General features: G+C 39.4%; 1 non-coding gene across 1 annotated transcript; it reads left to right on the top strand.

Annotated features, from left to right (window-relative positions):
* Positions 1-24,863: 24,863 nt before the first annotated feature.
* Positions 24,864-24,970, top strand: LOC132629531 (small nucleolar RNA R71). The gene has a single exon (XR_009578302.1). It is a non-coding gene; the product is annotated as a small nucleolar RNA R71 (small nucleolar RNA).
* Positions 24,971-25,186: the final 216 nt, after the last annotated feature.

Genomic DNA, 25,186 nt, shown 5'->3' with positions numbered 1-25,186 from the left:
ATAATGCAGAATAAAATGTAATGATGTACAATGCAAAATATGATAAAGTGCATGCAATGCACTGGCCAAATACCTCACTCCTCAGTCACTCATCACTCGTGTATATACATGCTCATTGGTGTCTTTGTGCAATAGCTATGACCTGCAGAGACCCATGGCGTCCATGTACCACTCGCTTCAGAACTGACCTCGAATCACGAGCCCATAATCTAGGTCACATCCTCACCCCCGTCAAATGTGCCCATAATCTAGGTCACATCCTCACCCCCTGTCAAATGTGCTTTTTCATATATATATATATATATATATATATATATATATATATATATATATATATATATATATATATATATATATATATATTGTTACATCACTTTCAATGATCGATTATCAAGTAGTATGTATCAAATAGTATCACTAGTTCAACAAGAAGATTATAATAACTTCTTCATTAATTTCACATCACTTTCCATCATGTATGAATGCATAAATGAGTGTAAACAGGGTAAAAAAATACAAACAAAATAACAATGAAGGTACAAGTCACAAAGCCACAAGTCATATCAAGACTTAGATAAATCAGCTCAACTATGAAATGGATCATACCAATCGTCTCAACCAACATAAGGGTTTATGTCCCTCTTTACTTCCCAACATAACATGTACACCTCCCAACTAAGTCTTGTATCACCAAGGTGCTCAATTTTCTCGTATGTCATCATCAACACCACGTCATAATCTAATATTAATATGCGTATGAATGAGAATGTAGGCCATGTACGATATCATTATTAACAGTAAATCATAATCAAGATTTCATCTGAGTACTATCATAAGTACATATCACAATCCAAGTCTAAACTCATTATTTTTCCTTTCTTTGATGATATGTTTCACAATAAGAGAGAATTGAGTGCAACACTTATTACAACACAACAACTCAGGTGACAAGTCTAATCACAATAACAGGGAAATATGCCACCATCAACAACAATCAGCCTAAGAGAAATCCATCCTGAATCACCACAGTATGAATACAACTACACCTCATATTTCAGTACATAAAGTAATGGCGACGAGCCCACAAAATCAGAAGTCATACCAATCTAGCTAATATCCAACCAAAACACCATGTCCGAAGACCTAATCAAGCTTTCTCCCGTCAATTCTACACAATACATACTATTCGCTAATCAAAGTCTAACTAAAATAAGTCGTAACCTACCTCGAATGCAGAACAAGAACCACGAACTACTCCACACGAGCCTTCTATTTCTGAAGCGTCTCAGAACGGTCAAAGTCTAATAATATGACGCTAAGTAAGCAACCAACCATGTATTTAAACAAGAACAACAATTTGGGGAAGAACACCCACTTACTTCTACCATTTTCAATGGATGAAACCATTATTTGATGGCGAATTTATCATAAGTTCTATCTCTACAATCATTAACCTTCAATTCATGGGTTTCTAATAAATTTTACCCTTTCAAACAGATTTTAGGACAAAGTTTCCATTTTTATTAGAACCCTAAGTCTCAACATGCAATTTCAACCATAAGAAATCACATTCCCTTCCTAGAAAGTGATAATCTATACTCCTAGACGACTAATCAATAATAAAATCAACAACCCATTAATTATTTAAGGGTTTACTAATTCTAGGGTTCTAGGATTTTCACCCACCATTGATGGACCTTAAACTAATCGTGGAACTTGAAGAAGAAAGGAAAAACAAATAAAGGTGGGGACCTTCCCTCCAAAATGCTTTCACCAATGAATAGAATGAAGCTTGCCTCTTTCTCTCTTGAAAACCGACTTTAGGGTCTTGTGGGTAATGGTTCGGAGTTGGAATATAAAAATAGGATTTTATGGCCCCGTCGGTTGCTGCGACGGTCTAGTTACGCCGGCCCTGACTCCACTACAGCGGACCTACTGGAACAATCCACACAAAAATGGTCATAACTTCCTCATACGAAGGCGAAACACGACGATTCTTTTTGCTATAGCTTCGTAATTACGATACAGATCTAATAGTTCAATCCTCACACAAAATGGAGCCCTTTCTAGCCAAAGACCTACGGCGAAAACATCGAATACGAGCACGACAAAACCCAAACCCATCTGAAACTCTTCGGAACCTCACCAAAACTTGTGGACAAGTTCAAAATCATCATATTAACTTGTTGGAACTTCCAAAACATTGACACGGGGTCATCCTAACCCGACGTTGACCGTGGTCAACTCGAACTCGTTAACTTAACTAGCTTCTACATCAATGACTCATTTTACACTCGAACCTTGCGGGAACAAAACCAATGACTTCATTAAGTCATAGATCATACCAACGGGACTTGGGGAAGGGTCAACAAGGGTAAATGGGTCAAAAACACTACAACGACCAGGCGAGTTGTTACATCATCTTGACCCGGTGTTGACTGTGGTCGACTCCAAATCCATTAAGACTAGATTTCCAACCAAAAGCCCAAAATACCCCCGAGTCCCTGGGATATGAACCAACCACTCAATCAAATCATAATCGACATTTCGAACCTAATGGAATCGACAAAATTTTCAAAAAGACTCATTTACTCCTAATGTTGACTTTGGTCAATCCCAACACTTATGAACTTCCAAAAACCCCATTTTCTCACCCAAATCTCATATGAATACCTCGAGAATTGTGCCACTCATCCCCATAAGTCAAATATACTCTAAGGAATATAGGGCAAGGATCATTAGGGGTAAAGTAGTCAAAATAACCAAAACGACCTGACAGGTCGTTACATCATCCACCACTAAAACACATGTTCGTCCTCGAACAAAAAATAAAAAGAAGTACCCGAATTGGCGAAAACCTATGGATATCTACTCCGCATATCTGACTCAGTCTCTTAAATAGCCTCCTCAACTGGACGATGCCTCCATCGAACCTTTACCGAAGAAATCTCTTTGGACCTCAACTTTCGAATCTGTCTATCTAAAATAGCAACTGGCTCCTTCCCAAAAGTCATGTTTTGATCAAGCAACATCGAATCCCACTGAATCATGTGAGAACCATCAAAATGATACTTCTTAAGCATGGAAATGTGAAACACGAGGTGGACACCTGACAAACCCGGAGACAACGCCAACTCATAGGCTACCTTACCAATACGCTAAATAATCTCAAACATACCAATGTACATAGGGCTCAACTTTCCCTTCTTCCCAAATCTCATCACACCCTTCATTGGTGAAACTTTCAACAGAACTCGCTCACCCACCATGAACTCCAAGTCACGAACCTTCCTGTCCGCATAACTCTTTTGTCTACTCTAAGCTATGAGAAATCTCTCCTAAATCAACTCGACCTTGTCCAAGGAATCCCGTAACAAGTCTGTACCCCAAGACCTCACCTCAAATACATTAAACCAACCAATAAGAGAGTGATACCTTCTACCATATAATGCCTCGAATGGTGTCGTCTCAATGCTCAAGTGTTAGTTGTTGTTGTCAGCAAACAACGCCAAAAGCAAGGACTTGTCATGCCTCAGACCCGACCCTGGATGTAACAAGCATCTGATGCTATGAACAACACCGGAAGCACCTTATTGTAATCAACGAACACCTAATATTTTATGTTAAACAACTATCTTAACAAATATGAAACAAGTCATTTATAATTGAATGAAAGCATAACCATTCTTAGAGATAATTCAGCGGAAGTCAAATCAAATACTCAGTTAATAAACATGGAAAAATGCCTCAACGAGCCATATGAGACTCCAACACACTACCCACAATCTGATAACTATCTATGGAGTTTCTAAGATAATGAATAAATGTCTAACTCATCGGGACGTAGCCCGAAAACTAAAATACGAAAAGTAAAGATAGAATGGTGCCCCACGAAAAATCATGTGGGCTCACCGAATGGTCTCAAAAGCAGCAAGTTCTCCTAAGTCGTAAATGTATCCCGAACCTGCTCTTCTACGTTACCTGACACACCATAAAAAATAAAAATGGTATGTCTGAGTACTGGGTACCCATTGAATGTCTAAGGGGAAACAGTTAACAAAACCAAAGTAAGGTAGTAAAATCAATAAAACGGTATCAAAAGAAACAGTTCGAACTCCAGAGAATAAGCAAGCCAGTAAACTAGGGAAATCACCAATAAGAGTCAACATACAGGAATATATAAAGTTCCACTTATGTTACCGTTCACATCATTTCATGTTTTATTTACGAACTCAAGGTTTCCACAAGCCACTCACAGGCAACAAAGATACGAAACCAGGCACTCATAGGCAACCAAAATACGAAACAAGCCACTCACAGGCAAATCAATCAATCAATACTCCGGGCTAGGAAACCACGGAGGCTAATCGTCCTCTAGACTAGCACAGCAATAGATGCACCAGGCTACACGGCTCGGAGGTCAATCATCCTCTATACTGACACAACAATAATCGTATCAATACGTTAGGATCCATAACGACTAATCGTCCTTTGTACTAGCACAGCTTGCCCATACAGGCCTAAACACAAACAATTAAAATCATGGCATATAACCGAATCATCGATCATGGCTTATAGCCGAATTCACTTCTCAGACCATCTTCTCACAATAGAGGTATTTCATGTCACATTCCATTTAGAAATCATGTTCAAATCATCTATTCAATTTCACAACATATTTGAAACTTCAGTCTTTTAGAAATAAAATTCAATCATCCCATAACTGGCAAAACGTTTTCATTGAAAGAGTTTCATTCATTTAAAGTTCGATGCGGGCTTGACCCTACACGCGCATGACCTTGTTCAATTGTCATCTTTTAGTTCGAAAATAAGTTCAACAAAGAACAACCACCAAACTAGTGTTTTAACTTATACAAACAATCAAGAAAGGGTTCTCAAATACAAATCATGCTTTCACAATGTACTTCAAAAGTAGACATCCTTGAAAAGACGATTTTTGAAATATAGACATACTTCAAGGAAGATTTTGGAAATCTAGACTGTTATATCCCGTATTTTGTACGTTCGGATATTTCAAGGTAGTCGTGGTAAGTTAAGGGAATGACCATCTTCCAAAATTATTTTAATGTACAAGTTGGTTATGAATATTATTTATGAACATTATTAGTATGTAAATATTGAGAGAGGTTAAGGGTAAAAAGGGAAATTCACAAAATGGCTCATGGTAATACTGCGAAAGGCTAGGGGCAAAATGAGAATTTCACAAGAAGTCTTGAAAATTCTTGAAGTACCACTTGTGGCCGTGTGGTGGGGGAGTGGGTCCCACCCAAGGCTTGGTCAATAATTATAGACCAAAGCTTATAAGGCAAGACATTAGTCATCTTTATTTTAATTTAAAGAAACTTCAAGAAAAATGGAGAAGAGGCCATGTGTCCATATTCTTATTTGAGGGACTTAATTATAAATATAGATGAGTGGTGGATAAAATAATAAGACACAATATCCCCTCACAAGTTCATGAAACTTCAAGAAGAAAGAAAATGCAGAAGCATTCGGCCACCATGGCCAAATTTGAAGCCATGGAAATTGATCAAGAAAACTCATTTCTTCTAGCTTTTCTACTAAATGGAAGGCCCTTATTAACATGGAGTAATTGTTGGAACAAGCAAATCATTCATTTGGGAAATTCATAAGCTTAGCCGAATGAAGGAGTTAAGTGAAGAAGGTATGTATTCAATCTCCCTTCCCATGTTTTATGGATGATTTTTGAGTGTTGTATCATATATAAATGGATGAAAATCATGAATTTGGTATGATGGGGTGTTGGCCGAATATAGTTGCATTGTGTAGAACAAATGAATTGATTTTATTTAGTAGTTTGATTGTTGTGTTGTGGATTCCATGATGTAAAATGAAGATTTAATGGCTTGAAATGAAGTTGTAATCGTTGTGGTGTCGTTGTGGAATTTAATGTGACACTAGCATGAATTCTTATATTTGTATGAATGAAGTTGTTAATGTAAAATGTTGGTGGAATTCATGAATTTTGGAAGTGAGACATTTGTTTGGAAGATTGTAAGTTGGGTTGTTGTGATTGAATTTGAAAGAAGGAAATAAGTTGTTATTGTTCTTGTTGGAATTGGAAGGTTTCGGGTGAAGTAGTATGTTGATTGAGTCGTTTTGAATGTTATGTGAAATTGAATTGAATATAAATGAAATGTCGTTGAATTGTATGACAAAGGTTGTTAATGTTAGAATGTGTCTTGAATTGATTGTTGATGTTGTTGGTATGATTGATGATATTGTTGTTGATAGTTTGGCCGAGTTGAATTCTCGGATTGTTGATTGATGATTTGGGCCGAGTTAGATTCTCGGGGATGGTGTATTTACAGGGGAGATGCTGCCGAAATTTCGGCAGATCATAAGTGAATTTATTTGAAAGATTAAGACAAGTATATGGTGATGAATCTAATGATTGCGTCAATCTTCTTGAATGTAGACTAGCGATAGCGAGCTTGGACAATTAAGCGTAGCTCATAGGACGTGGAACAGGTATGTTAAGGCTCGTCCCTTTCTTTCAAAGGCATGATTCCGATGTTATGATTTCATAAGTGCTTCCATATTCTCCTTGTTTTCGAAAGTTAGATGTTTATGATTTCAAGGCATGATTCTTTTCCGATAACCCGTCAATGTTTTCCAAAAATGTCCGTATTTTTCCAAAACAAAGGTTTATGGTATTGTAAGCTTTTATGACAATAACGACGGATATGTTTTACAACGACATTGATGATGTCGAGGATGAGAATATTTCTATGATGACTATGATAAGAATGATTTCATGTTCGAAAGGTACTTGATATGGTTATTGCTTTGATTTTCCAAAAATAGCTTCTGAAACGTTCGTAGAAGGTTCTGTACTTCAAACGCTCATAACTTTCTTATACTAAGTCGGATTGACCCGAAACTTGTTTCTGAGCCTTCAGGTGTTGATTTACGTATGTTGTTATTCGTTACTCGTCTCATCTTATAATAATTGTTCCTTCAAGGTGAGACAAAGCGGCCATGGTTATTCCATAATGTAATCGGAGGTTACCGACCTTACGTCACTCCGATGGATACATGACTTTCTTTGGGCTCTCATGCATGCTGCTTATATGATATATGTATATGTATATGGGGGATATGGGGAAAAGGGTCATATGTTGCGCTATAGACGCATTGCAGCCTGGTCAGTTGGCGTAATATCATCCCGGACGCGGGACATATGTGGGGGAGCCGACGTATTCGGCGCTATGACATGTTCTATTTTCTATATATGAACAAAAAATGTTTTCAAAGGAAAGATAAGCATGCATGGCATCCGCCCTAAAAGGCACTCATATGTACAGGTTACTCTTTTACCTTATGATATGCTCTATATTTCCATTCTGTTATTATTCATATTTACATCCCTTACTATGTTACTATTCATGCCTTACATACTCAGTACATTGCTCGTACTGACCCCCTTTTCTTCGAGGGCTGCGTTTCATGCCGCGCAGGTACACCCAGATGAGTTGAAGCTATGATAGAGGATGTTCCAGTGGAGTTGGCAAGCTCCATTTGCTCTGGAGTGTTGCCGGGTCAGAGTACTATGCTATGATGTCTTGTCCGAAATTAGAGACTTTGCAGACAGAGTCGTGGGTATAGAGTGTCGGTATTGTAAACGGCTCCACCAGCCGATGTGTCATCTTATGTTATGTTATAAAGTCCATGTGATTACAGATTCCATTTGATTTGAGTACGAGGGAAAAGAAAGATTCTGAAAGCTTACTATGTATTTCATTCTTATTCGATTTAAGAGTCCAAAGATATTATGCATGTAATAAGAGTCAGCGGGTTCGCTCGGCTCCGAATATGGGGTCGGGTGCCCATCACACCCTAGTAAAGTCGGGGTGTGACATAGACATACCTCAAATCCCACTCAAACGTACTTCCCAAGGTTCAATAATCACACTACAATGGTTTTAGATGAGAAAGATTAGAACTTTAATCGCTTCTTTAAGTTTTTTTGGAATTTCGAAAACTAGGGTTTTTATAAGCCTTAGATCTTGTTCTTGAATCTTATAGGAATCATTGGTGGACTCTAACCTCTTTGTTTACTCTATACTAGTTCAAACATCAATAATAATCTCATAAAATCAAAAGTCTTACCTTTTTATGGAACCAACTGCCCCTTCTCTTCTTCTTTCCTGTAGTTTTCAAGAATCTAAGATTTGGAAAGATGAACTAGTGGTTAAAAATAGTGATTTGATGTTAGATTGATGTAGTAATGATAGAAATTGATCAAGAATTTACCTTATATTTTTTTGGGAAGCCTCAGGGTTGTTTTCTCTAAAAAGTTGGCCAAGAATGAAGTGGGATTGAAAATTTTAAGAAAATCACGTTCTTAAACAAAAATCTCACGCTTGAGTATGCTAAGGTGAGTTTGCAGTCACATCTCGGACTTGTAGCCGCATTCCGGACGAAAATTCATTCCAGAAATATTCCAAAATTTGGCCAAGATGCGACCTAGATGCGATGTCGCATCTCTAGTTGGCGGCCGCATCCTGGGTCGCATCTCAAACAGCGCCCCAAACAGGTTTCAGTAAAACATGCATAACGTTTTACTAACAGATCCGCTCGAGCTCCACTTTATATTGTTGGAACGGTATTTCAAAGATATACAATTTTTATCAAGTAATTGTTCCCTAATTCACAACGAATTTTCATGAATCTGGCCCAGAAGTCAGACCTACTAAAATTTAGACGAGTTTAAGAGCCCTTATGGACTTCACTATTTGGTTTGACTTCAAAACGACTATTTTCCACCCGAATTCATCCCGAATGGATTCCTAAAGCTAATATATAATATTTACACTAGTTTTTACATATTCACACCTAACTCAGATTTTAAAAGATGTTACAGGACTGGTCTCGATGACCACTAAAGTCAGTCACACAGGCTCACAACATATCCTCAAGGACCTTAATAGTACGCTCGGACTGACCATCAGTTTGAGGGTGAAATGTTGTACTAAGCTCCATTCGTGTACCCAACTCCTTCTGTATGAATCGCCAGAAATGGGATGTAAACTGAGTACCTCGATCCGAAATAATAGAAATAGGTACACCATGCAAATGAACGATCTCTCCATGTAGATTCTGGCCAACTGCTCTGAATTGTAGGTAGTCCTAAATACCCCAAGTCCTTCGGGATCAGAACCAACCACTCATCCAAATACCTCGGGAATCATGTCACTCATCCCCACAAGTCTAAGGAAGCTAGGGGAAGGGTCATTAGGGGTAAAATAGTCAAAATGACCTAACGGGTCGTTACAGATATATATATATATCACAAATCACTTGGGACATCGTTTCCTTTTAATATCTCCAACTTATTCCAAACAATTTTTTTCCACTTCTAAACATCTTTAATTTGTTTCAAAATATGTGTCATATATTTTTTTTCATGCCCAAATGATGGTCTTCAAATATTAGCTCTCATTAGTAGGTAAACGACACATTTAGCGCTTGATAACCTTTTAATGAACCTTAAATGCTTTAAAAAAAAAATCGTCTTGCTACAAATTTATGCTTGATAATCTTTTGAAATAGAAAATTCTAAAAATTATTGATTTTTTGTTGTTGAATCATCTGGGTGTTGTTGTGTAAAAATAAAATTGATTATAATCTGAATTTGATGAATGACAATTGGAGAAATAAAATTTGATCAATACTGAAGAATCTTTAAAAGCTTGGGTTCGGAAATTAAAAACATGATATAGTTGTTAGTTCTTAGAATTTGAGTAGGTATTACTATTGCACATGCTCGTATAAATTTGAATCTAAAGTTTTGAGTTCATCTAGACTTGATTTAAAGTTGGTTTGGTCGAAATTTTCAAGATGAAAATCTACTCCAAACGCCATCAAAATTACAGTGTAATTGTTTTAATAAATATAATTGTAAATGGATAGGATCGGGTAAACTTTTGGGTCCTATGGATAATTGTGAATTTTTCCCAAAGATGAATATACGACCACCCAAACTTATCCAATATTTTTTATTTAGACACCTAAATTAAAAATCATACTCATTAAACACCTGACATGTTCCTATCAGACACCTCACATACAATCTTTCACGAAGTTATAGTGCGTGATTTTCAAATGCTTATTGATGTGCCGCGGATTTGTGGCACATTCGACACCTTTTTACTATGAATCTCGGTTGTTTTCAAGTAAATCTGGTTCTCGTTAATATGTTTTGTTGTATTTTAGGAAAACAATGGCCCAAAAGCAAAAAGCAAAGAACAACAGAAAAAGTTGCCAGAAATGAGAATCGACGGTCCGTCGATCAGACGACGAACCGTCCTTTGAACCGTCGATATGCCTGATTTTCTAGTAATGACAAAGTTGAAGACGACAAAGGACGGAGGCATCGACGAAGCGTCAAACTGATCAACGTTTCGTCGTTTGTGTCGTCAAGAAGGATCTCTCAACAGAGGAGAAAAAGACGGAATACTCGACGGAGCGTTGAACTGGTCGACGGCACCGTCGAACGGTACACAGTGCTGAAGTTACAAATGACGAATAAATCGACGGTCCGTCGATCTTGCTATCGGGGGCACTTTTGTCAGTTTTCTGCTGGGCGTTTTTGTAGCCTATTTAAAGAACATTTTAGGTTTTTTTCTTTCCATTTAGAATTTAAGAGACTCAACTAAAAAGTCCCATTGGTGGGTGAGCATTGAATACTCCCCTTTTGGAGCTTAGTGAAGACACAAGATTCTATATTCCATCATCTTTATTACATTTGTAAGCTTTATGTCTCATTTATTGCTTACTACTTTTGAGACCATAATGTGTGAGTAGTCTCTTTAATCAAAGTTGTGGACCCAAATGATGGGTGTCATGCAATGGGTATCTAACATTGTATATATATATAATGGGTTGTGATGTATTTTATTATTTCTCATATTCATTGTTCTATAAGTGGTTGCAAACACTTGTTCATGCACAAACCCTAGTTTATTTGGAAAGATGAACTAGGGTGTGATTTAAAATAATATAACAAGGACTCGGGGCGCTAACCCTCGTTTAATGAACTCGCTTAGGAATAAGATAAGTTCTACTTGGTATATTTAATCAGCCTTATTTATAACTTTTCTGCATTTGGGAAAATCATGAAAAGAAATACTTTTTAACTATTGAAAAATATTAGAAAGTGTGTTAGAGATTAAGTGCATACATAACCGCGACCCATTAGAAATATATCATATTGACACCCATAGCATAATGTCTAATCATTGTGGGGACACAACTTTGGTTCTCCAAATCTAAACAAATTTCAAACAGTTCAAAATAGCAAATACAAACCAAATCTCCTTTTTAAAATAATCAGAATAGGATTAAAGCCTTTGAAGACTAGTATCGCATACAATTAGTACCCTTTTCCCTTCATATTCCCTATGGGATTCGACCCCAACCTTGTTTGGGTTACTATATTTGACATCGTCCGCTTTACGCCATTAATAGGTGTAATTTGAGCGTATCAGACGGATCTGGTCAAGCTCGGTCTTCAAATCCCCCGAAGTGCCAGACTCACTCTTCTTCTCAATAGTGAGTATCCGCATCTCCAAACTGTTAAGTCGTGCATTGACTCGAGCATGATGCCTCTCCATAGCCTCCTGAAAGGGCTCCAACTCTGGTGCAATATCTTTCCGGACAAACCTACCCAATTGTTATAGTATCCGGGTCACTTGCTGATCAGCACGTTCTGCTTTGATTGCAAATTCCCTGAAGTTGGCTCTGTTGAGGACAAAGAGATCCTCGGAAGCAGATGCTGTGGCTGACGGAGGAATATGAGATGCAGATGGAACAGCGGGCCGAGGTGGTGCCTCAGAAGAAGGGGTAGCATTAGCTACAGATGGTATGGAGGCCTCTGTGGTGGACAATTCTTCTGTGCCCTGAGGTACTGAATCCGTGACATGCTCAGCCTGCTCACCCATGAGCTCTAACAATGAAGTACTGGTGGCCTGAGATGTACTGAGGGTCTCATCCCTACTCCGCATGATGTCGCACACCTTTGTTGCCTGAAGAGTAGCTGCAAATGCCTCAAGGTTCCGCACCTGGGCCAACCGACACAACTGCTTGATGAGGCACAGGAATATCAAGGCTGTCGCCTCCTATGGTGCACGTGCCCGGATGGCCCTACTGATCAAATCACCCAAGTTCATTGGGTACCTCGATAGCATAGAAGCCACAACCACTGCTCTATCTGGTGTGACTATGTTATCTGCTCCCGTGGGCAGAACCCGATAGATGACGAAATTCCACCAGAATTTAGCTTCCAAGCTGATATCTGCCTTACGGATGTTGACACCTAATTTTCTCAACCATGGGGTCTGGTCTGCTGGCCCTCTAGCCATCAATTGCGCAAACCATTCCCGTACAGATTGCTCAGCCCGTATTTCCATTTTATCATCAAAGTCCACTGTGGTCGGTGCCACGAAGTCATCACCAAAATAAAACAGATTGATTGTGCGCGTTGAGACGTCAACATGGACACCCCGAACATACACTGTGTCCAATGGAGGGGCGGCTTTCAAAGCTCTCTTGTTCTTATGGCGCTGCTCGAGCATTAACCTGTATGTAGCATAGAATTCCCGGACCATGGTCGGGCAATAATCCCCTGAAGGCTGGGTGAATGCCTCAAGATGATAGTGCTGGATGAGATCGGTGATCTGAGGGTAGCTCTCCAAGCCGCTCATATTGATTTGTTCTTCCTCTTGAATATTTCTCCTCGGATGACCCCCGTCATCTGTATCGGCCCCTCTGACATAGTACTTTCGGCACCCTTCATAGGGGAAGCGGACTTCTGCGATCTCCATCTTTTGCAGCCGCAGTCGCTCGTGCTCCTCATCTGAATTTCGCTCAGGAGCGGCTGGCGGGTCTGTCGCTGCATCACTAGAATCGGCGGATGTGGAGAATGAAGTCCCCCCGGTAGACTGCGAGGAGACCAAAGTGGGTGATTCTGCTTGGGGCGTGGTGGTCTGAGCCCTCGATCGAGCCGTTGGGGCTGCCGCATGATTGTCAGAGTTAGAGGGTTCGTCCCTAAGAGTAAGGACTGTTTGACCCCGACCTCGGCCTTGTCTGGGACCACCACCCCGCTTTACTTGCTTCTTTTGAGGCATTCCTGAGAAAAGAATACACTTCATAGTTAAGATAACCATAAAAACATAAAAGAATCAGTTAAAAGTACAAGACATGTGATCATTGTTAAGGCTGCCAGTGGTCTGTCGATGTGCTAAAGAATCGTCGAATAGATCGACGAAGCGTCAAAGTTCCCGTCGAACTGTTCGACGCGCCGTCGATCGCATCGTCAATTGCTGGTGAGCCACTGGAAATATCGAGCAAAAGACGGTGAGAAAGATGCCCCGTCGATCAATTCGATGGGCCGTCGATCTCATTTTGTCACCACATTTGCCACTGGAAATTTGAACTAAACGTCGGTGGGAAAGACGCCCCGTCAATTGATTCGACGGGTCGTCGAGTCCACCATCAATGCTGTTTTTGGCAAGAATATTAGATAAGGCTCATTCGACGTTAAATAGGACGGTCCGTCGATTGAATCGACGGGCCGTCTAATTGAGCGTCGAATGTGTTCGCATGCTAGACTACAGATTCGATACATTCTTTGGCCGATATGCCAATCATCACGTATTTTGGGGTTACTCAGACTTCACCCCATGTTGGCTTGGGTTAGACTAGGGAAAATATTTGGCGGGCAAAACAACACGAAGGTCGTAATGCCCTCCAAGCCATTGTAACACCCAAAGCCCCTCTTTGGCATTTCATCGAACAGTTGGTGGGCAAAACAACAACAACCTCATGACTGAGGTGTATTTGTCGTAATGCCCTGCAACTTGGCTAAATATCAATCACCTAACAACCACAGACAAATCAACAAACCACCCCCAGCAAAAAATATGAGCATACCAGGCGAAAATAACACGATGCAATCAACAAGGAGAACAATCAAAAATAAGAAACATACGCCCTAGAATGCAAAACCAAACATTCACAAGGGAAAACTAATCTAGTAAGGCACATACCTTGAAGATGAGTGCAACTTGCTAGAGATGGAAAACTACTCAAAAAATCACACACAAGGAGGGATAAAGTAGTAGGCAGGGGGGGAGGGAGTGGCGGTAGGGGGGTTGGGGAAGGGAGGGGAGAGTGGGTAGGGTTGGGTAGCAATTAATGCAAAGTGAGGGAAGCGGTAGAAGTTAAGGAAAAGAGAGGATTAGGAGCGGGAGACGTTACAGATGAAAAATGGGAGGGGTAACATACGTGGGTTATAAACCCACGTCCCCGAATCGTCGGGTCAAAAACGACGGAGGGAGTGGTCAATCGACGGGGCGTCGATTCAGTCGACGTTCCATCTTTTTAATACGACCCTCCGTCTCTCTCTCTCTTTTTTTTTATATATTCAAAGAGCAGAAGAACGCCCGTCGATCTAACCGTCGATCAGTTCGACGGAGCGTCAAACCTATCGTCGATTTGCCATAATTTCCAGTGACCAATCTTTCCTGTGATCCACTCGACGGTGCATTCGACGTTCCGTCGATCGGATCGACGGTCCGTCGAATGTGTCGTGTAACTGCTGTCCTGGCAATTTTCTGGTTTTCAACACTTAGGTTCTGCAACACATCAACAAACATGTAAAACTACACAACAACAAAAAATCAACGGAATGAAAGAAAAATATATTGCGAAAGATGCACATGGGTTTCCTCCCAAGAAGCGCACAATTTAACGTCGTGGCACGACGTGATACCACTTTGGATGCTAAGGTCCGGTGCGATGTTTTAATCGGTGAGCATCGACAATCTTATCCCCATCAACCATCCAATGGCAGTGCTTTACCCGATGGCCATGTACTCTGAAAGTACGCGTCCCGTCGTCAGACTTTAACTCCATTGACCCATTGGGTGACACACTCACCAAAGTAAAAGGGCCGGACCACTTAGATTTCAATTTGCCCGGAAAGAGCTTCAGCCTTGAATTGAACAACAACACCGAATCACCCGGTTGAAAATCTCGCTTCAGAAGTTTGACATCATGATAGTGTTTCATCCTTTCTTTGTACAAACTTGCGCTCTCATAGGCATGATACCGAAACTCATCCATTTCATTCATTTGAAACAACCGCAGTCTGGTTGCTTCGTCCCAATTCATGTTCAATTTTTTTAATGCCCACAAAGCCTTGTGTTCGAGTTCAACAGGTAAATGACAAGCTTTGCCGAACAACAACCGATAAGGAGAAGTACCAATGGGTGTCTTGAACGCTGTTCGATAAGCCCAAAGAGCGTCATCAAGCTTAGATGACCAATCAGTTCTGTTTGCATTAACCATCTTGGCCAAAATGCTCTTTATCTCCCGATTGGAGACTTTGACTTGCCCACTGGTTTAGGGGTGGTAAGGAGTTGTCACCCTGTGCTGCACTCCATATTTCTCCAAGATATTAGCGAACTGCCTGTTGCAATAGTGAGTGCCACCATCACTAATAATTGCCCGTGGAGTGTCAAACCTTGTGAATATGTTTCTTTTGAGAAATTTGGTGACACTCTTGCCATCATTGTTGGGCAATGCTACAACTTCAACCCACTTGGACACGTAGTCAACCGCAACGAGGATGTAACGCATACCACGATAACTCACAAATGGGCCCATAAAGTCGATGCCCCACACATCAAATAGCTCAACCTCCATGACAAAATTCATTGGCATTTCGTGCTTCCTCCCAATTGATCCTTAGCGTTGACATTGGTCACAAGATTTCACCATCAAATTTGCATCCTGATAAATGGTGGGCCAATAATAGCCACATTCAAGCACTTTAGCTGTTGTGCGGTTCCCACTGTGATGACCCCCCACGGGAGAGTCATGGCAAGCTTTCAAGATTTCCATGGCCTCAGATTCGGCCACACATCACCGAATGATGTTGTCGGCACAAGTGTGAAATAAATAGGGCTCATCCCAATAGTATTGACGACTATCCCTCAAGAATTTCTTCTTTTGATAAGCCTTGATATCGTCGGGGATAAGACTTGTCACCAAGAAGTTGGCGATATCTGCGTACCAAGGGGCAACATCACAAGATACAGCCAAGAGCCTCTCATCAGGGAAAACATCATTTAACTCAAGATTTCCACTGGGTCTCCCAGCTTCCTCAAGTCTAGATAGATGATCCGCAACTTAGTTTTCACAACCTCTTCGATCTTTGACCTCAAAGTCAAACTCTTGCAACAACAAGACCCAACGAATCAACCTTGGCTTTGCATCTTTCTTTGTCATCAAGTACCTCAAAGTCGCATGATCCGTATAAACAACCACTTTGGATCCAAGTAGATAGGCCCGGAACTTCTCAAACGCATAGACAATGGCTAGAAGCTCTTGCTCGGTGACGGTATAATTCGTTTAAGCTCCATTGAGGGTTTTGCTAGCATAATAAATTGGGTGCATGATTTTGTTGTGCCTTTGCCCAAGCACCGCACCAATAGCAAATCCGCTTGCATCACACATGAGCTCAAACGGTATTGACCAATCCGGAGATACAATAATTGGAGTAGAGGTGAGCATTTCCTTCAACTCATTAAATGCCTTAAGGCATTTCTCATCAAATGCAAACTTAGCTTCTTTTTCAAGAAGCTTACACATCGGGTTGGCGATCTTAGAGAAGTCTTTGATGAATCGCCGATAGAAGCCGGCATGTCCCAAGAAACTGTGAACCCCTTTTACAGAGATTGGTGGAGGGAGCTTGGCTATGACATCAACTTTTGCTCGATCTACTTCAATGCCCTTCTCGGAAATCTTATGGCCCAGGACAATCCCTTCTGTCACCATGAAATGACATTTCTCCCAATTAAGTACAAGCTTGGTCTCTTCACACCGCTTCAATACCTTACCGAGATTGGTAAGACATTCGTCAAAGGAGTCACCAACAACAGAAAAATCATCCATGAAGACTTCCAAGAAATCTTCCACCGTATCTGAAAAAATAGACATCATACACCGTTGGAAAGTAGCCGAGGCATTGCACAAGCCGAAAGGCATGCGGCTGAAAGCAAAAGTGCCATAAGGACAAGTGAAAGTGGTTTTCTCCTGGTCCTCTAATGCAATGCTGATTTGGTTGTACCCCGAGTACCCATCCAAAAAGCAATAATAAGCTCTTCCAGCTAGCCGATCAAGCATTTGATCAATAAAAGGCATAGGGAAGTGGTCTTTACAAGTTGCGGTGTGCAGCTTTCGGTAGTCCATACACACTCTCCATCCGGTGACTGTCCTTGTAGGAATCAGCTCATTCTTGGAGTTAGGGACAACAGTGATGCCCCCCTTATTTGGCACACATTGCACCGGACTAACCCATTTGCAATTGGGTATACAACACCCGCATCCAACCATTTGATTATCTCTTTCTTGACCACTTCTTGTATAGGAGGGTTTAGCCTCCTTTGATGCTCGATACTTGATGAACTATCCTCCTCAAGCTCGATTCGATGTTCACAAATACCGGAGGGAATTCCCCTAATATCCGCAATAGTCCACTCGATAGATCTTCGATAAGCCCGCAGCCCTTCAAGCACCTTTTGAGTCTGTTCCTCACTTAACAAAGATGAGAGAATAACCGGTAAAGCATTATCTGGGCCAAGAAAAGCATACCTCAAATGAGATGGAAGTAGCTTGAGCACAAGTTTTGGAGGCTCAATAATCGAAGGCTTAGCTGGAGGAGTGGTTCTTTTATCAAGATCAAGAGATAATTTCTTCGGCTCATAAGAGTACGAACCCCGGCCAATGAGAGAATTAATTGTTTCAATATACCCCATCATGCCATCCGCCTCGAAGTTCACCAAAATAGCCGAAAGTGTCTCGTCAAAGTGTTTCTCTTCTAACTGCTGCTCTACCGTTTCGTCTATCACATCAAATGAATCAATGACCAAAATGCTCTCATAAGAACTAGGCAATTTTAATCCCTTGCTAGCTTGGAAGGTTACCTCTTCATCATTGACTCGGAATTTTATTTCATTCTTTTCCGAGTCCATTAGGGCTCTCACGGTGGCAAGAAATGGCCTTCCCAAGATAATTGGGACTTCTTTGTCAACCGCACAATCAAGGATGACAAAATCTGCCAGCAATAAGAATTCCTCGACTTTAACAAGGATGTCATCAACAACCCCCACCGGTCTTTTGATGGTTCTATCGGCCATCTGGAGACGCATGCTTGTTGGTCTAGGTGTTCCCAAACCATTTTGCTTATATATGGCTAGTGACATCAAATTAATACTAGCTCCATTGTCACATAAAGCACGAGCAAAATCATGATGACCGACGGTGCAAGGGATAGTGAAAGCCCCGGGATCTCCCTTCGTCTCAACATTTGATGACGAAATAATAGAACTCACATGGTGGGTGACTCCTGTTATACCCCATTTTAAACCGGGTTAAAGTAGAGTACAACATATTGGAGATTCCTATATTGCTTTATTTTAAAGAGTCGCCACCTAATTGATTTTAAGGTGAATTAGGGCACCTAATTATTAACTAAGGTAAAGCTGGCTAAACCTCTGTTAATAGTCTGCTTAATCAGTGTGATTCTAGGTAAGGGTTCTATATTATCCTAAAGGGAAGGGGTTAGGCATCCTTTAGAATCCGTTAACTACGGTTATCCAGCCAAACTTAGGTTAATTAATTAATGCTAAATAAGATGCCTGAAATTTTAAGAAAAAGGGTTAAGAAATGTTGCTAAGGTTTTTAAGAAAATATAAGAATGTTGCTTAAGATAGAATTTAGAGAAAATATAATAATTTGCATAAAAGAAGATTTTAAATGCCATTTAAAATAAAACTTATAAAAGTTTGCTAAGGCTTTAAATAAAATGCTATTTAGAATGAGATTTGTAGAAATTATAATAATTTGCATAAAAAGGAAACTTCAAATGCCATTTAAAATAAACTTATAAATGTTGCAAAGACTTTAGATAATGGTGCTATTTAAAATAAAATTTGCATAAAATATATAAATAGAAGAAAACGCAGGTTTGTGCAGTGTTTTAATAAATACTTGAAACAAACTAATCGATGAGTTACTAATTGACTTTGCGTTTTTAGAAATATAAACAAAATTATGTTTTATTAACTACATTCGGCTAAGAGTATGCATAATTTGGGATAACCTTAAAAGATGTTTACAAAATATTCTTTAGTTCTTTTCCTTAAACTAACTACCCATTCCTAAACTAAACCTACTAATTTATCAGGATTTGTCTAAACTAAAAAAAAACAAAGGTTGGTCGCATAATACAAATTAATGTGCACAAAGAATAAAATGAAAGGGCAAATGATATCAAATGGGCCAGCCCGTTTTGGGAATGCTGGACCTATTTGCTGTTAGACTTTGGCCCAGCAAATTTCTTTTATATGCTGCTGCGGATTGGACTGCTGCTGTTACTGTCTATTGGGCCTTGACCCAGAACTTATATTTTTTTTTTGCTGTTTTTGCCGTGGACAGGGCTGGACAGGAGAAAAGAGTCTTGTTGGGCTTTTTAGCCCGACGCCAAATGTAGAGGTAGTCATGCAAAGAAATGAAAGAAAAGGATTAGCATATAATCAACGAATGAGGTTAAACATGTAAAAAATACAAATTCAAAACAACTCCGTAGGTTATATGTATACTATGTATATCTAAGTATATTTCATGTATACACATTTATAAGGACGTATAGAAGGTTAATATTGGAAAGCTTTCGCCCTCGTCTTCCCGTTGTTGCGCAAGTTCCAAGGGATTTCATGAATCCCAGGCATGGCTAACACCGGGGAGAGTTTAAGCTTGATCCATAATGACCAATCTAACCTCCATATTAATGTGTTTCCATGAACGTACTTGTAATATATGTTCATATACATATTCCAACTGAAATATACTTGCAACAACACACAAAATTTAAACAAACAAAGAAAGATAACAAACTGGCAACTAACTATACCCAGGACTCGCTAACACGTTTACTCACACGAAATGCACCTGATATAGACTACGCAGATTCACAATATTCGATCATTTTGAAGAATTTAAATCAGGCATTTGCATATATAGTACGTGCATAGTCTAAAAGAAAATGTACTACCCACGCAATAATACATGCCAAACTTTAAACCGTACAAAATCCTATGTTTATTCTCAATCCCCAATATTAAACACACATAGAGGCAAACGAATGTGCAATATCGCTAATAACTAACAGAGGGCACTTCGAATATGGACAAAGGCAGACCAAACATCAGACCCTCTAGAACATGTAAGGAAGCATACTTGAACCCTTTCTTATTCTTGCATGACTATTTAAAGACTGAGCAAAGTATGGTTTTTCAATGGAATATGACAATATCACAATTTCTTCAAGTTCACACAAATAATACATAGAGATATACACTCAACTGATCCACATAATGCTCTTAAGTGGCATTAATGAGTAAAGATAGGTTTATACTTAACAGAGAATGATCATTTCAACATGCTACTATCATTTTAATGAGTCTCAACATCTATTCCAACTCATTATTAATACTGCTATTTTAAGACTCTTCATTCAATTCCAAAACCATTTTTTAAAACCTTTAAAAGAGATGATAGCAAAATACTTGGGGGAACCACATTTATTTAAAGCATTTTTTGTTACTCATGCTCAGGCCAATTCAAAGAGAAGCCAACTAATAAAGGGAAAGAAAGCAAACAATGCTCCTGTCAAGAAGTATACCAGTTCAGTGATCGATTAGTTTGACAAGAAAAACAATTCCTTAAAGGCTTAAGCCTGATTCATATTATCAATTATTAGCAAACTTTATCTCAGCCCAAAGGAAGGCAACGAGGTTACGGAAAGAAATCTATTAAGTTGGGAACAATACTCAAACAGACTCTAAAAAAAAGACTTATTGATTGAAACAGAATGAGACCAAGGATTAAACTAATAACAAACATTCAGCCCTACAAATTTGAGTTACAACAACAGGTCAACTAGACCCTGGATTAAGCATATTGAAATAACCTTTAAAGAAAGTCAATTAAATTCTCATTCGTTAGAAAAATAATATTTGGTCTTCAAGTTTGAGACAATGCTAAGGAATATCCATCCAAACAAATTTTCCTTATTAGCAGCCATCCAAACAGTAGTAGTTTACCATAGTAACATGATTAGTTAGTTTAATAAAGAGCTTCCTTTAACTAGCAAGAATGAACTGATTTTCACATATAGCAACAATTATGAAGCAGAAACTCAGATTATACTAGAAAATACAACAAGGCTAAAGCAAATTCAAGCTAGTCTAAACTTTTATCAAGACACTAGCCATGAACCAACTAGATAGTATGCAGATAAGCTACACAAATAAAATTAAGCCAAAGATAAACAGACATAAAAATTGGGAGCATTAACATAAGCTAACTAAAAAATTTAGATAGGAAACCAACACAGATACACACGTCTAAAATAGGATTGAAACATGGATAAGTATGTCTAAACTAGTGACTGACAATGGTTAAACAACTACCAACACATATAAACATGATCTAAACTAACCATTAATTCAATATCCAAGCAGCCAACATGACTTAAGCTATCAAATGGAAAAAATATTACCCGAACATACATGCTTCAAGCCTTAAGCTTACTTACAATACGATAAATAAGTAGTTTCATCCTTCATTACTGTTCAAATCATGTGACTAAGATTCAACCTTTTAAACATTCTTGAGTAACTCAATTATATTAAAAGCCAACAAATCTGGGATACTTACAAATTATTCATATTATTTTGTGTAAAACAGGTGATTTAAACTTAATTTAATACTACAGGTTGCATGAGTATTTCTTTTAGATGACAATAGTGAGTGAAGCAAACTTAAATCTAACAGAGAGTGGCCATTGAGCATGCAGAGACCTTTTTTTTCATACTTAGGAGCTATCCTAACAGATGCAAGACAGCTTGGGGCAAAACACATACGAACAGATTTAAATTTCACAGACCCGCACTGATCAGTTAGTTTTCAAACTAACCACCCTATAGGCATGCTAGTGACTAGATAAACTCACTCAAACTATATCTAATAGTCACTAACTAGATTTAAGCCCATACTAACACGTAAACAAGTCAACAAATGAACAAATCTAACGGATATGATTTTTTAAACTAAATAGATGATTAACTAATGCTGTGCTATATTAACTAAGGCTAAGCTCAACTAAACTAAACAAACACCAACACATATATTAAAGCACAAATACTGAAAATAAATAAAGGAAGAGGGTTCACCGACCTTCTTCGGGTGCAGCGAACAGGGTGCGGAGTCTCCGATTCACTTCAAACACTACAAACTCCGATCTCGAATTTACTCAGACTCGAAGCAGTCACAGGAAACGAAAGAGAACCAGAATCGCTTTCTATTTTGAATGAATATCAAAGCAATATTAAAACTGATGAAAACTTAGTAGTTTTTTCAGGGGATTTTGATTCAAGATCTGGTATGCTTTTTTTTTTTGGGGGGGGGGGGGGGGGGATTTTCAACTTGTCCTCAAATGATTCAACTTGCCACCCTTTTTATAGGGTTTTGCTTTGTGCTGAAGAAAGAGAGAAGGAGGAGCGGGAGAGACAGAAGAGCGGGGGACAAAGGGAAGTGGGGGACAGCGGGGAACAGGGCGAAGTGGGGGGGGGGGAGAGAAGGGACAAGAGAAGATGGGGGAGACGAGGGAGACGAAGGAGAGCGGGAGAGACGAAGAGAGAGAAAGGGGAGGAGCGGCGCTGGGATGAAGAGAAAGAACCCTAGGGGTTCTTTTGTTGAAGAGGGGATTGGGCTGGCTCGGACGGGTAATGGGGTATGGGCTGGGCCAATATTTTCTTTTGGGCTGGGTATTATAACGAATGGGTTGGCAATTATTTAAATAATAATGGGCTAATCCGAAAATAATGTTGTTGATTGGGCTTTGATTTGGGTCAGATGAATTAAAAATATGGGTTGAGTGAAAGAAATAGTTTGACTTCTTAAATTTAAATAAAAGACTCATTTTTAATTAACTATATACTAAGTGTGCTAAAATATCCCCCTAATATAAAAGTGTGTATTTTTAGTATTCAGATGAAAATAAAATGATATGACGTCGTAATAGTTGTGCAATGATATTTTGAAAGTCAACGGTAAATAAATGTTGTTATTTAACTGCGCAAAAATAAATGCGATGCGTGTGCATAAGGCGGTAAAAAATGTTTAAATGATAAAAGTGTGGATTATCCTAATACCGACAATAATAAAATAATAATAATATTAATAATAATAATAATAATAATAATAATGGTAGCAGTAACAAAAATAATAACAGCTAGCGAATGAAAACGTCGGTATTAATAAGAGGCTGATAATTATAGTACAAATATAAATAATTATTTTAAAATTGCCAAAATATCAGAAGCATAAGTAAATATTTTGGGAAAGACGGGACAAAATTGGGTGTCAACAACTCCCACCGTATCATGCTTGATCGGCCTTTTCTTCGTCAACAAATCTTTCAAGTATTTAGCAAATCTCGGCATTTCTTGGAATGCGTCTAGGAATGGGATATTCATTGACAACCCTTTCAATTGGTCGTATAATCGTTGGCACTTGGCATCCTCCGTTCTTTTCATCAATCTTTGTGGGAACGGGGTAGGAGACTTATATGTTTGAGTCAAGGGTTTAATTGCCCCGTGACCTTGCTCTTTTGAAAGCTCTCACCGGTAGCTTTTTCAACACTTGGCTCCTCGTCACCCGTTTGAATACTAGGGTGCACTTCCTTCTCTTTCTCAACAACAATAGGCACTTCAATTGGTGCCTCTATTTCTTCTTCAACGTCTTCTTCAATAACCTCATCAATAATCGGCTCGACAATGATAGGTTCGATCACTTTCTGATTTACCGCGTCAAGGATCTTTCCGCTTCTAGTGGAAATAGCTTTGCATGAGGCAATGTGATCGCCTCCACTACCCCTTGGGTTCGGAACTGTGTCGCTAGGAAGGCCCCCTCTTTGCGGTGGATGTTGCTCACGAGAAAGATCTCGCATTTGCGACTCCAGTTTATGAATTGAAGCGGTGTGACAGCCTACCACTTCGGTCAAATTCTCCATCTTCTTGTCACTCTTATGCTGGTTGTCCAGTATCTTTTCAAGCATAGATTCCATTCGCGAAGTCCCTTGATCATTGGAAGGACCTTCTCGCCAATTTTGAGAGTTAGATGTACGGCCCTTTGGTGGAACATAGGCATTGGAATTCCAATTACCATAATTGTTGTTGTTGTAATCCCTCCTGTCCGAACCACCATATTCATTTCGACCATATTGATTACTTTGTTGTTGGGATCTCCATTGCTTTGGATAACCCCCTTGAGAGTGATCAATATAATTAGCATCCTCACGTTGTGGCTGCCCCTCTAGATAAGCTTCTTCCGAGACTTGGTACATTCCGGGGGCATGAGGTGGCATCTCTTCAACAACATTTACACTTTTAGCTTCTTTCTTCGTAAGCCTCTTTGACAACAAATCCACGGTGGTTTGCAATTGAGCAAAAGCATGATCTCGTTCATGATTTTCTTTGGCCACCGCGGCAGAAGAGGGACTACCATATGACAGGACTTCACTATCACTCGAGTGCCAAGCTTGATTGTGGGTGGTGAGCTTATCAAGCAAACGGGTGATAACGATAAATGACTTGTCCATGAAGCATCCTCCTGCGGCAGTATTGACAGCAATCTGATTCATTGTATCTAAGCCCTTGTAGAATTTCTCCGCGAGAATAGCATCCGGAAATCCATGATTTGGAGATTGAGCTAGATAATACTTGAAACGCTCCCATGCTGAATATAATTGTTCCCCCGGAAGTTGTTTGAACTCAAAGATCTTATCCCGAAGCTCAGCCTTTTTGCTTGGAGGGAACCATTTCTTCAAAAATGTATTGGCTAACTCATTCCAAGTATGAATAGAATTGTTGGGGAGTTTATCATACCATTCCCTATCTTGGCTAGCCAAGGAATATTTAAAGACCCGTAATCGAAGTGCATCTACAGAAACAGCATCTTGGGATTGTTGAGAACACACATGCAAGAAGTTTTTCAAATGTCAAAGTTGACA

The sequence above is a fragment of the Lycium barbarum genome, chromosome 2 (genome assembly GCF_019175385.1).
Source record: "Lycium barbarum isolate Lr01 chromosome 2, ASM1917538v2, whole genome shotgun sequence".
Classification (NCBI taxonomy): domain Eukaryota; kingdom Viridiplantae; phylum Streptophyta; class Magnoliopsida; order Solanales; family Solanaceae; genus Lycium; species Lycium barbarum.
This window is presented reverse-complemented; position numbering and strand designations above follow the sequence as displayed.